At 48.9% G+C, this 13,259-nt stretch overlaps 1 protein-coding gene across 2 annotated transcripts in view; it reads right to left on the bottom strand.

Moving 5' to 3' along the window:
* Nucleotides 1–11,913, bottom strand: part of LOC142013884 (myogenesis-regulating glycosidase-like) — a 30,655-nt gene extending 18,742 nt beyond the window's left edge. Inside the window, exons 1-2 of one of the 2 annotated variants that reach the window (XM_074995854.1) lie at nt 11,719–11,913; nt 7,863–8,138 (exon numbers count right to left, since the gene is read on the bottom strand). The gene's annotated coding sequence lies outside the window, so the exon portion shown is untranslated. The remainder of the gene's footprint in view (nt 1–7,862; nt 8,139–11,718) is intronic. The other variant, XM_074995853.1, reaches the window with a different exon arrangement.
* Nucleotides 11,914–13,259: the final 1,346 nt, after the last annotated feature.

Raw genomic sequence — 13,259 nt, forward strand, 5'->3', positions numbered from 1 at the left:
TCCACTGGGGATGGTCTTGGGCAAGGCTCTCCCAAGTGTCGACACCAATGCTGCACTTTTTCCATGTGTACTTTCAGCATGTCCTTACATCGCTTCGGCTGGCCCCCAGTGCTCCTCCGCCCGTCCTCCAGCTCGGAAACGGAATCTGCTTTGGGAGGCACCGGTCAGACATCCAAACCACGTGACCAGTCCAACGAAGTTGTTGATGGAGGAGAATGGCTTCGGCGCTGGTCATGTTCGACTCTTCCAGGATGCCAGTGTTCGTGCACCTGTCCTCCCAAGAGGTATTTAGAATTTTCCTGAGGCAGCATTGATGATATTGTTCAGGTGCCTTGAAATCATGCTTGTAAGGAGACACAAGGTGGGTGAGTCTCAGAGGCACAGCCATGACAGTTCATACCTTCACAAATAACAAGTAGTTGTGTGGCACCGTAGAGACTAACCATCATAACAGCTTTTGTGGGTAAAGTCCACAAGACCTTGTACTGGACATCCCACTTCAGTGGCTCATCAGGGTTACAGTTAAGAGGATGGGGCTCAGCTAACCTGAAACAGGATCTGCAGAGCGCTCACTCATGAAATCTGTACCCCCTTTTTGTCCTATGACTGCAGAGGTTTTAACTGGTCCTTCACCTTGAATGATCCCTTAGGACACAGGCTTCTGCTAAACTCTTTGACCCTGTGTGCGGCTGTGATATCGAGTGCTTCTCACTTGGATGTGGCCTCCAGATGATTTTTCTGTGGGTCAGTAGCACCTGACCCAAAAGAGGTTCCTCACGCTGTGCTACAGCTTCAATACCAGTCCTTGTAGTGCATGCCGAATTCTTGCTTTTGATTCCAGTACTATCACTTGCATTCATTTCTGGCCCCCCACCGGAGGCGCTGAAGGCATGCAGCTTGTAACAGAGGGGTTTGTATTATTTCCCCAGGCACAAAACGTTTTTTTTTTTTATAAGATTAAGGGGAAATAACAAACAAGAAAAAAGCAAATCATCTCAAACATCTGCATTTGCTCTTTGCGTATGGGAAACATAACCACCTCCTCATCCCCAGACATGAGAGCAGCAAATCTGTATCAATCAATTACATCTCATCAGAAATCTTTCCAGCAAGCAGCAGCGCTTGTTGCAGAAGATCTGGCATCTCTCTTTGCTCTAATGAGATGCTAGCTCACACTGTGGGCCATGCAGCAGCTGTGAGCAATGGGATAGAGTGATAAAGTGTCAGCTGGATTTTTCAGATTAGAGGACTACAGGGCTAGTTCTGAGAGAGCTTGTGGTGGCTAAAAAGCCACTACAAAGGCTCAGACTTGTGCAAGGGAGGTCATAAAAATGCAACTCACAAAGCAGCTGCAAACTAAAGCAACAAATTCAGCCAGGATGAAACCCCATCTGGAAAAGGAACCCTGTACTCTAAATCAAGGGTGTGCAAAGTGAGGGGAAGGCCTCCTCGGGGGTCATGTCATTTTGTAAAGGGAGAGGCACAGCATGATTGGCTGTTTGGTCGCAGGCTTACCCTTCTTATTAAAAATGCTGAAATGTTACTGTGTGTGTGTCTGTGTATTCTCATTATTAGACCGACTCATAATGGTTTTACATTCTATGGACTTATTTTCTTACAAGTGCAGAAAGGGTTTTTTTCCTTTGAACACAACTGAAACATCTGTTGGTTTGGATTACGTTAGACAGTTGGTGGGGAGGGGTAGAGAAGATCTGCTAACTTCAGGGACAAAAAGTGGGGCCCCAACATAAAAAGGTTGCTCATCCCTCCATTAAATCATTCATAGTAGGCAGCACCTAGGAATCTGAACCAAGGACCTGGGCTCCGGAGAACGACTTACTGTATAGACATGTAACTGAGAGTAGTCCGTGCCCCATGAAACTGAACTGCATTAGATGGAATGAAAGATGAGGGGTGGGGAAAAAGGTGGCAACAATAAGATGAATAGAGATTAACAGAAAACTTTATACTCCAGACAGATGCAAGAGGTTGTTGTGTCTTCAAGCATTACGCATGGGTTTCACCCATTCCAAGGCCAGAAGAGACTACTGTGATCGCCTAACCTGACCTGCTATATAACGGAGGCCACAGAATTTCTCCTGAGTAATTCAGAGCAGATCTTTTAGAAAAAGGAAACATCCACAGCAGGACTGAAGAATTGTCAGTGACACCACAACCACTGGATGATCCGCATGCCTTCATGCTGTTAACTCAGCCCTTGTGTTAATAACTGGTTGGGATACAAGCAACAGCGCATGCATGCAGCTACCAACGCCAGAGACCTCATGTGTTTTTCACAAAGTGTCTTGTGACCAGGAGAATTTTTTTTGGGAAGGCGTAGGACAAGTTTTAACTCAGTGATCGCTTTTCACAACAGCACAGATTTGGACAACTTATTTTATACTTCAGTTCACTTGCTTACACAGTTCCATAAAAAACAAACCAAACCAGAGCACTTTCCAAAGTTACCTTCACATTAAATTTGCTGAACAGTGACAGAGAGATTGCCATGCTAGTTTGTATTCTATCAAAACAAAAAAAGCAGTCAAGTAGCACTTCGACGACTAACAAAATAATTTATTAGGCGATGAGCTTTCATGGGACAGACCCACCTCTTGAGATCAACAGAAGTGGGTCTGTCCCACAAAGCTCACCACCCAATAAATTATTTTGTTAGTCTTCAAAGTGCTACTTGACTGCTTGTCTGTTTTGATTAAATTTGCCGTCACCGGAAGTGGGCGGCTGCAAAACAAAGCATATCACGGCTGAAAACACACAGGCAGTACAGTACCATTCCAAAGGGAAGGTGCCCAATACAAGGCAGGGAGATTTGCCACACAAACCTGAGAGCCGCAGTATTAGGCCACAAACACTGCCTCTGGAAGGAGGGGGGTTTGAAATCTACACAGCGGGCACGACTACAGAGCACTGCAGCCGCAGTCATCAAGTCCCACAGGGTTTACACCGCTCTGCCCTGCAAGCTGGCAATCTGTTCCATTCGTACGAATGTCAGATTGAAAGCAAAGCCTTCGTCTTTTGCAGCACTGAGTCTGCGGGTGAGGGCAAGCCTCTCACAAGCCCTCATTGTTAGCCTTGCTCAGCTATCGTACCCCTGCAATTTTTACCATCCACGTCACTGGGAGCACAGTTAGACTGAGGCTGAGGGCTTTTGCAAAGCCCACCTTATACGGACACTCTTCTGTTTTGGAGAACACGTGTTTTAACGTTGCAAGAGACTCCGTGTCCTGGCATAGCTAAACTTTTGCCTAGTTTCCTTGAATGGGGATATTCCTACCCAGTGCTCCCTCTAGTTCTTTCCATACGTGGGGGGAATAAATTTTGTTATGTGCACCAATACCTGTGCAGATGTCCATCACCAGTAGAAACACAAGTTGCTCGCTGTGGGCATTCTGCTATTCAGCTTGGCTGCACCCAAATCTCTCCTGGTTGGCCTCTCAGTGCTCAGCTTACAGGGAACACTGGTCCTACTCTGATTTTCCCAGAGTGCCAAGTACCCAGTAGCTCCTACGAGTTAGGCTGCCTATCTGGGAGCCTGGAATTAAACACTTACTTTTGACCATTCTGGACTTTGCAGCCAAGCCGCAGTTGCTTCTAATGTTATTTTGGAATGATCTGAACAGTGACGCAACTGCCATTTATCCCTGACTTGTCACCTAGTCAAGAGTCTTGAACATGGTGTGCTCTCTAAGGCAAGATTTAACACAAAAACACAAACACATCATTCACCCTTCCAGAAGTAGTCTTGTTTCCTTATTCTAGGAGGAGCCATTTAGAGCAAATGCAGGGTTGCTCTGCATCTGGAGGGAACAAGAACAGACCTCTGCAAACGGAGCAGATACTAGGACACAATTTGCTTGCCATCAGTTTCCAAGGCAGAATTTACTTTTGTCTCCACCAATAGCATAGCATGCATTCATTTTTTCACTGGATCAAACACACACACAAACCTACACAAAGCCTTCCTGACTGATGTATTTCTCTTGCAGATCAAAAATGCGCTTTATATTCGTCCAACATTAACCATAGCCTACCCTTTCAAAGAGTGGTCATGAGTAAGAACTGGATTTAGATTTCTTCTGCCTGAAGTGGGATCTACCTAGAGCATCTTGAACCTGTCATCAGAATAATTTTTTTGTTGGAAAACACCAATGTATTCTGTGAAATTGTACCGGATAAAATTTCATGTGATTTAAAAAAAATAATAAAATAAAATGTCAGAACATCCCACTGCCATTTCCAAACAAAGTTTTGAGTTTTCACTTCAATCTGGAGAAAAATTTTTGGCCTTTTGTCTTTACAGTACTTGGGAGAAAAATAATGTGCAAATATCCAGATTTTTTTTTAAATAGGACACAAAAATTAATAGTTCTTTGACTAATAGAACCTAGATGAACTGCAGCAGCTGCACTAGCTTCACTGCAGTTTTGTAATCAGGTCATTTTAAAGAGAAACTTCAGAAATTCAACATGTCTTTATCAGCAGAGCAGGATGAAACAGGTCTGAACTGCTCAGGAGACAGGGACCTCTTCTGTACACAAAGCACTTTTTTTTCTTTTTTACATAACATACCAGTGAAGTAAACAAGAATTCCACCCCATGACTATGTAGCAATACTCCACCAGGCTTCAGCAACAATCCAGTTAGTGAACTACAGAGTTTATTTATTGCCAGCTCTTAGGACTCCAGACCTTTAAAATACTAAGGCTCACGCTGGATAATTCAGGTTAAACGATCCCTGAGCAGAGGACAAGCCCCCAAAAATCTGCCCCACTTCAGCACTCAAAACATAAGCCTTGTTGATTTCACTTTAACTGATGAAATAATCTGTAGCACTCAATGCAGAAGAAATGTTGCCTGGGTGCTGAAGTGGAGATTTGCAAGATCCAAAAAAAGACAGTAAGATTTTATTCCGATCTGCTCAGTTTCACAGAGGGCCACCATGGTTAGCAAGGGCCAAAGAGTGGAGCTCGGTCCCAAAGAAGCTAAAAGCTAGTGCCACTTTGCAGGGTTCAGCAGCCTAATGTTTCTGATCACTCACAGGAGATATGCTCCACTAAGAATACCAAGCTGGGCCAGCCACTACTGGGAGAGAATCACACTTAGATCATTTGATTTCCCACAAGAACCATCTAGTACGGTAACAATGAGAAGTCCTGTGGATTCCTTGAAAACTCACAGATTTTTTGGCGCACAAGCTTTTGTGGGCAAAGACCCTCTTAGTCAGATGCACGTCTTTGCCCACAAAAGTGCCTGCTCCAAAAAGTCTGTTAGCCTTCAAGGTGCCACAGGACTTCTCGTTGTTTTTGTGGATACAGACTAACACGGCTACCCCTCTGGATCTAGTACAGTGGTCCCCAACCTTTTCACTAGTGTGGACCCTCATTCAGCCCCACAACCATTCGCGGACCCCCATCCAAGCCAATTCTAGCAGCTATGTACACTTCATTAATTGAAAAACGAAACCTCAACATAGAGTTTTGGACAGCAGTTAATAACGTTATTGGAAGATATTTAAAAATAATAATTGATTGTAACTTGCAATTTATTTAAAACTTATTTTCCATAATCATTTTTATTTATTTTTTTCCCCCCACAGACCCTCTGCAACACCACTGACAGAGACAGAATGAGTCTCCTCTACAACCTTAGCTGAAAGTGAGTGGGTTTTTAGCTCAAGCTGCAGAGGCTGCTGCACTAACCTCTGGAGGTCCCAGGTTCAAGTCCACTTGTGGGCAATTACATTTGTACCTGGTTAATTAGAGGGAGAAGGGGGTTTGGAGGTTCAGTGCCCTCCAAAAATCTCTCTCATGTCTAATGATCCTCCCCTCTCCCCCCACACAGATCAAAAGCTGCCAAAGTCACCAAGCCAGGGAGGTTAGCCAAGCTTTCCACAATGCCTGGCTGCTGGGATGAAGGAAGATAACATAGCCCCTTGCCCAACAGAGCTTCTGCGGGGTGCCTGCAGGAGGCAGACACTCCCTACCCCAGATCCATGGGACTGCACCTCCACACTGCTCCCAGGGAGTCAGCAATTTTCTGGTCAGGATGCAGTTATGCTGTTTTCCAGATGACAGCCAAGAAGCGGCTGCTTCGTGCATTCTGCAGAAATGCCTCCTTTCTGCACGGTGCTTTCCTGTCAGAGGCTGGTGTCAAACTCGTTAACCAGCACCTGCACCCATGGCCCCGACAGATTCCCCCAGCCTTTCTAGTCCAGCTTCCCCTTGCCCTGCAGTACCCAGATCCAGCAGCCGCATCAGCTACCTCCGCCAGCTATTTCTGACACCAGGGTCATGGCAACATCTCATCTCTCCCCATGAAACTATACTTCCAGCTGCACAGCTTGGGACCTGCCCTTCCCCACAAGGTGCTGGCCCTATGGGTGACCACGTCTGCACATTTTAAATCAGTTTAAAAATAAGCCCAGCTAAGATTCCACTTCGCAGGGCTGGGCAGCCTCTCGCCTTTCTCATCACTTGCAGGGGTTGTGCTCCACTGCTATGTACTGGCAAAATCCCAAGCAAAATGCTAGCAGATCCCAGTGCTCGCGAAGAGCAGGTATTGGGAAGAGGAGAGACGGGTTCTGCATCAGCCTCTTGCGACATTAGCTTCTGTTCAGAGTTCTGCACCTTTAAGTTTATTTTGACCACCTCTTGGAGGCAAATTGCATGTCCTGGAAGATCACCCAGCTCATTTTCTCCTGTGAAGACGTGATTTATTCTCTTCTCCTTTCCCAAACACAATATGAATCTGAATGACAGTACAGCGCTGCCAGCTCCTGTGGGTTTGGTAAAGCCTCGGCTCCTGCAATCATGTGGTTAGTTGAGAATCTCAGCATTCACTTAAAAAAAAAAAACCCTGTAGTTCTCATGGGCTTGGAGAAAACCATGGGGCTTGTGGGGCGGGGTGCTAAAAGGCTCCAAAACAGAAGGCAAAGCAAAAGACACTTTATTTTTCTTTTTTTTGTTAATTTCGGGGGCCTGACTCTTCTGGCTTTCTGAGCTCTGGAAATTGGTGCTCTGAGCAGCTTTGGGTGCACAGGAAATAAGCACTTGCCAAGGTATCTGCCAGTTACTACACAGGAACAATGTACTCAGTGCTAAATAAAGACAGAAAAACCAGCAGCCATGTCCTATAGAGGCCAACGCAAACGCCCTTTCCTTCCATGTCTCTGCAGGCACTCAAATCTGCAGGAACAGAGTACATATTTGAAATGTCTACCTCTAGCGTATGAACTAATGTGAATTTTATAGCCTAATCTCACACTTCTATACAGGCTACATGATATAATTAAGTTTGGAATGTCCTTTCACATTACAGGCATGCCCAGACACTTGATCAGTTATTTAAGGAGTCAAATCTGCAACAGCAGAACATGAGAGGAAATTGTCAGGTGAAAATTTTATCTAGAGAGACTCCATTGAGTTCCTACCAGCGCTCAGCCCAAACAGTTGCTCGGAGTTATTGAAATAGAGTTTTAAAAAGACAGATTACGTTTTTCTCCAATAAATGCCACCAGCAGAGTCGCTAACTTCCAGCATTTTATCAAGAGTCTCAATTCCTCTGACTTCCCACTACCTCCCGCAGGGGAGCTATTTAAGAATTTCAGATTTCACTGACCTAGTTAGTTCCAAACCTCCTGAGTGGGGGGCAAAACTTTAAAATAGGACTCCAAGAGGCTCGAAACAGGAAAGAAAAAAAAAAAAGCAGACCACATTATGACGACTTAACGTGTGATAACATTTAAACAAATCTCAATTTCTGAATGCTTGGGGTTGGCAACATTGCGTCATTCACCAAGAGCAAGCCAAATAGAAGAATTCAGTGTAAATGGTCAAGTTTACCTATTTTTTGGCCAGTTGCCAGTGTATTTGCCTGAGCAGGGAACAGCAGATCAGATCGTGTAGGGAAGGGTTATTTTCCGCCATCTCCACTTACACATTTTTTTTTTTTGGAGACTCACAACAGAAGCATGTCTAATGATGGGCTGGTTTTATAAGGATCTGGCCGTGCTCTGTTAAGCTTCTGCCAAAGGGCAAAACAGCCCCTACTATGAAACGTTAATCTCCTCTCATGGCATCCTCTTCAGTCTCAAGAGGGGTAGCTGTGTTAGCCTGTATCTGCAAAAAGAATGGGGAGTCCTGTGATACCTGAGAGACTCATCCATTTATTACCATAAGAACAATATATGTCTACCCCCTATACTATATACACCCCCCCCTTATGTATACCCCTTTGCAACTTCCACTCCAGCTCATACGATGAAGTGGGTTTTACCCACAAAACCTTATGCCCTGATACATTTGTTAGACCCTAAGGTGCCACACTGGCAATGCTGTGAGACCTGCCCAAATCTGCAGTGAAATTGTCAATTTCCCCTCAGTGAGGTTCTTTGCAGAGGGGCGGGGCAGGGAAGAGATTGATGACTGGCAGAAAAGCTGCCTGAGTCCCAGCTGGCACAGGGTTGGTCAATTCTCCCCCTGCCCCCAACCCCCACACTGGCTCTTTGCAGAGCTGCCATGAGGGGAAATGCTGACCCCTCTCAGGTAAGACTGCAACCACAGTAAATAACCAAATGTAATGTTTATGAGCAATCGATTCAGCTGAAGAAAGTGGGTGTGCGGCAGAACTGTTTGTCTCGTAGAAGTGTGCCATGTTATTGGAGAACAATCATCCTATATAAAACCTTTGCCCTGATGCCAGAGCTACACTTGAAGCTTGCCAGCATACTATTGGTGGATAAAAATGTTTCCAACAAGTCACATCTCTACATCCCTGTATCAGCAAAAGCCCTAAATGTAATTATAATTGGGGGGTGGGTGGGGAAATCACTCAGGGAACCGGTAAAAGTTATACTAGCAAAAGCGCCTGCTTGCCATTCCATGCTATGTCTCCACTGGGAGGTTTTGCTAGGATAGACAGACCTGTCTTTAACATTTCACTCTTGCTGCGCACATTATACCTGTATAACTATATTGACAAAACTCTGCCATGGAAATATGGCCTTAAGGGCAAGTTTTGGGCAGGAGCGTACTAGGTGGCATAAGCAGCCTTTCCTTGCCTCCTCTCCAGGGGCATGGAACAGGCAGTTGCTGCACCTGTGGGGTGGGATATGTTCGGACAACGCTTCTGGGAGATACCTGTGGTCCCAGCGCTGCCGCCCTGGGCAGGATTGGGAGATGTGGAATGGGAGCATGGTCTTCTGGGGATGAAGCTGGGCCTTGCTTGTGCCTGCCCTAGGCACACTCCTCCTGGCATAGCCTCTTCTGCCTCACCCTGGCACAGCCCTACTTTGGAGATAGCAGACTTCGCCCTTCAAGTTTTCCAGACTCACCCCTTGGCTTCTGACGTTCCCGACCCTGCAGGCCTGACACTGCCAGTTCGAACAGGGGCCAGGTACAAAGGTTGTTCAGCTCTTCTCCAGCAGGCCCAGCTGGTCACAGGAGCACGGCTGGCGCAGGCTCACACATGAAGAACCTATCTTAAGTGCACTTCAGTCATGGCTGGGGTACGGAGCTCTGTCATATCTCTCCCATCCCACTCCAAACCAGTCTCTTTCCGCAGCATTCCATCTGGCCCATGCCCTCGCCCATCATTGTTGAATTCTTGATCTTCTGAGGGAGGCAGCCCTACTTAGCCTGCCTTACAAAGCCCTGTGGTGCTCCCATGTCTTCCTCAGCCCTTCCCCCTCAAGGCTTGGACCCTAGATGCCAAAGCTCCTGCTCCAAGTTCTCCCTCTGGCAGCCCACGGGGGGCAGTGATGTCTAATGGAGAGCAAAGCCCAAGAGTTTTCTGGAGGGCTCAGCTCACAGCTCATACAGAACATAAGTACAGCTGAGTTCCTGCTTCAGCAACAAAGTAACCCAACTTCCCAGAGAGCTCAGCTAGCTGAATGCTGAACAGTTCTGAAATCCCAGCCCCCACGAACATGGACAGGGAGAGGTGATGTGATGCCACCTGCGGTTCTGGGTTCTGGAGCCGTCTTCCGTTCTTAATTCTGCTGTCTTGCTCACTGCAGTGGAGTCTCCAAAAAGTTCAGGGACCTTCCAGCTTCAAAGACTAATGGAAGATGCTCAAAGAGCAAGGGTGGGCTCTGGCTTAAGGTCTGCTGGCCCCAGCACCCAGCACTTCTATTATGTCTGGCTGGGGATACTGGGAACCCTCAAAAATTCTCCCTGGGACACCAAAGGGGCCAGCAGGCAGGTCTGCAATTTGCTCCTATAAAGTAGTTGGGCCAGATACGGGGAACACTGTCCCTTATTCCCAGCCTCTGGAGATCTGCATGGATATCTGTCTGCCTGCTGGCTTACGAGCTGAGTTGGAAGAGATGGCACAAAAAGGCAGCCTTAAAAATCAAAGAGTAAATTGGGGGCAGGGAAGAGAAATAAAAGTTCTCATGCCTCCTGCAGAGCACCAGCTAACCTGGCCCCAGGGAACACTTACACCTGCAAACGAGGCGAATAACTACAACCGCACTCCCCTTAGGCTAAACGTTAACTGTTGCACAATCACATTGCCTGCTAATGCTGTCATTGCAAAACAGGTATATATGGTGCTGAGAGGCCACAGTGCTCTGCCTAAACAGACAGGGGCACATTCCCTGATCTCAGGAGTTTACAGTCCAAGTTAGATTAGCTATCAGTCCGAGTTGCATGGAAAATTAGCACAGCTCCTGCGTTTAACAGTGCAGAAAGATTATACACCAAGGTTGCAGACTCCACTCCTGCCCTCCCCCCAGCACACAGACAGGTTATTTAGTCCAGGAGCTCCCACCTCTGTTTAATGCTCCCATCTCCATGGTATCCAACCACAACTCACTACCATTAGCATCTTCAATGGTCCATGAAGGGTTTCCTAATATTGCAAAGCCAGCCAGCAAACAAAATCACCCTCACTCCCCTAACACCAGATTAAGTAAATTGCAGGGCAGCGAACTGGGTTTCTGCTCTCCTTCAGCAGGTCTGTTTTAGAGCCACTTATTTGGCAATTACAGCCCTAACAGGACAGCAGGTTAAAACAAGCCAGGCACAGGGTACATCTGGAAGAGGCAGCTTGGCTCTGGAGATTAAAGGTTTCCCTGTAGCATCCCACTCATCAAAAATTATTCTAATAATTAAATGCTCCAGGCACTGGTCCAGACAAAGAGACCTGTGTCCAACAGCCATTCATCCTCGAGGTCTGTGCAAAAGACACAAGTGCTCCTGCCCCATTAATACCCACTCACTACCTAATACATAAAATTGATTGTCTTTAAGGTGCTACAGGACTGCTTGTTAAGCGATTCGCTCATGGAGTCTCTTATCCACGCCCCCCCCCCCCGGATCTTTTAACTCAGCCTGGTAACCTGAGCTGCAAACTTCAGTCCAGCTCTGGATCTTACATTGGCTTGCAGGGCTCAGCGCCACCCAGCACCGTTTCCTAGAGTATATGGTTGTTTGTGTTTTTTTTTTTTTTTGCACGGTATTAATAACCTCCCCCCCCCCCCGCGCGCACACACGCACACACACACGCGCGCACACACACACAAGCACTACTGCGAAGGACCCGACCCTCCGGAACGCCCCGCGCCCATCATTCACAACGCCCCGCAAGGAGGGGCAGCGCGCTGGCGATGCCCCAGAGTCAGCCGCTTCTCCTCGGGCGAGGGGAGGAAAGCTTGCGGGGACTGGCGATCGGCAGAGCTGGAAACCAGACACTCACCGCCCGCTTCCTCCAGCGCCCTGGCCGGGCTCTCCTCTCCCGCAAGGCTCTGGCGGCGGGGGCGCCCCATCCGGGCGAGCCCCAGAGAGGCGGGCGGGGCACAGCCTGGCCCGGCTGGAGCTGGAGGGGGCAGAGCTCCCTGGCCGGCTGCGCGCAGCTCCCGGCACCAGCTGGCCGGGCAGGTTCCCCGGCGGGGCGGGGACCCCGCCCCCTGAGACTCACCGTGGCTCAGCCCCTGGAGCAGGAAGCGCCCCCCGGCTCCTCATTGGCCCCCTCGGCTGCTCTTCAGGGGTGTGGGGGCGGGGAGGACGCAGCGGGATGCCGGGAGATGTAGTTCTTAGGCGGGGCGAATTGAGGCGGCGGGGTCAGCTCAGCGCCGGGGGCGGAGCCTGGTGTCCGGCCAGGTCCCAGCCTGGGAGGGGCTGAGCGTCTCTCGCAGGCTGGTCCACAGCAACTGGGGAGTGAAGCCGCGGGAGGCAGGGGGAGGGCAGCTGCCCCCGGGCCCAGCCCACTCACCCCCAGGAAAGTGAAATAATCTGGGGTAAACTGATTATCCTGGAGGGGGCAGTGGGGTAAACTGGGTTACTGTGTAGGGAGGTGGTGGCCAGCGCTCGCTCCGCTGTGTGTCATAAGCCCCCTACTGCTGATGGCAAAGGGAGGTTTTCCTATGGTTCACGCAGGCGGTGCTTTGGCTGCAGATGGTCCTTGCTGTTGCTGGGGTGGACCATGCAATCATAGGGTGAATGCATTACCCTATGGCAGATGTGGGGCACTGGCCTCCAGGGAACTGGGGCTGCTGTTCCATGTCAGGGCTCCTCAGTGATGGGGGCAGATGCCTCACAGTGAAGCACCAGGGATGGGGGCTCTGCAGCCTACTGATGAGGGGGAGTGGAGGATGGGGGCTGCACTACCTCTTAGCAGGGGGGCACCAGGGAATGGAGTGGCTGCCCCATGGCAGAGCCCTCCAGCAGTGGGGGGTGCCTCTGTGGGGTGCCAGCGAATGGGGCAGCTGCCTAGTGGAGGAGCTCCCTGGCAGAGGGGGCTGCTGCCCTGAGACACAGGGTGCCAGGGAACAGGAGCCCAGCAAAACACGGGACAATTTGTCCATTTTCTTAAAAAAAGTCAGGACAGCCGTGAGACAGCGCAGATTAAGGACTGTCTCAGGAACAACAGGACCGATGGACACCCTATGCGATCAGCACGTACAGCAGTAGCTAAAGGCCTGGGTGGTTGTGCGTCTTTCATGGGGCAGACTGGGGTGGTGGCGGGCGAGGTGGAAGAGCCATGGGATGAGGTCACTGCCGTGGAAAGCGTGGTAGCAAATTAGCAGGCAGGGGCAGATTTCACCTGTTCTGGGCCCTGGACATATTAGTGCCATGATATGAGGCCTCTTTGCCCACTGAAAAATGGCATGTGGCCCCCTTTCCTGCCAGGGAGCTGTGGCAGCACCACGGGGTCCCTTTCTCCCCTCCAGAAGCACTGTTAAGAACCCTCCTGGCTTACCCCAGGAGCCCCAAGTGTCTCTGCTTGCTGAGCGCTCG

Source organism: Carettochelys insculpta, chromosome 5, assembly GCF_033958435.1.
Source record: "Carettochelys insculpta isolate YL-2023 chromosome 5, ASM3395843v1, whole genome shotgun sequence".
NCBI lineage: Eukaryota > Metazoa > Chordata > Testudines > Carettochelyidae > Carettochelys > Carettochelys insculpta.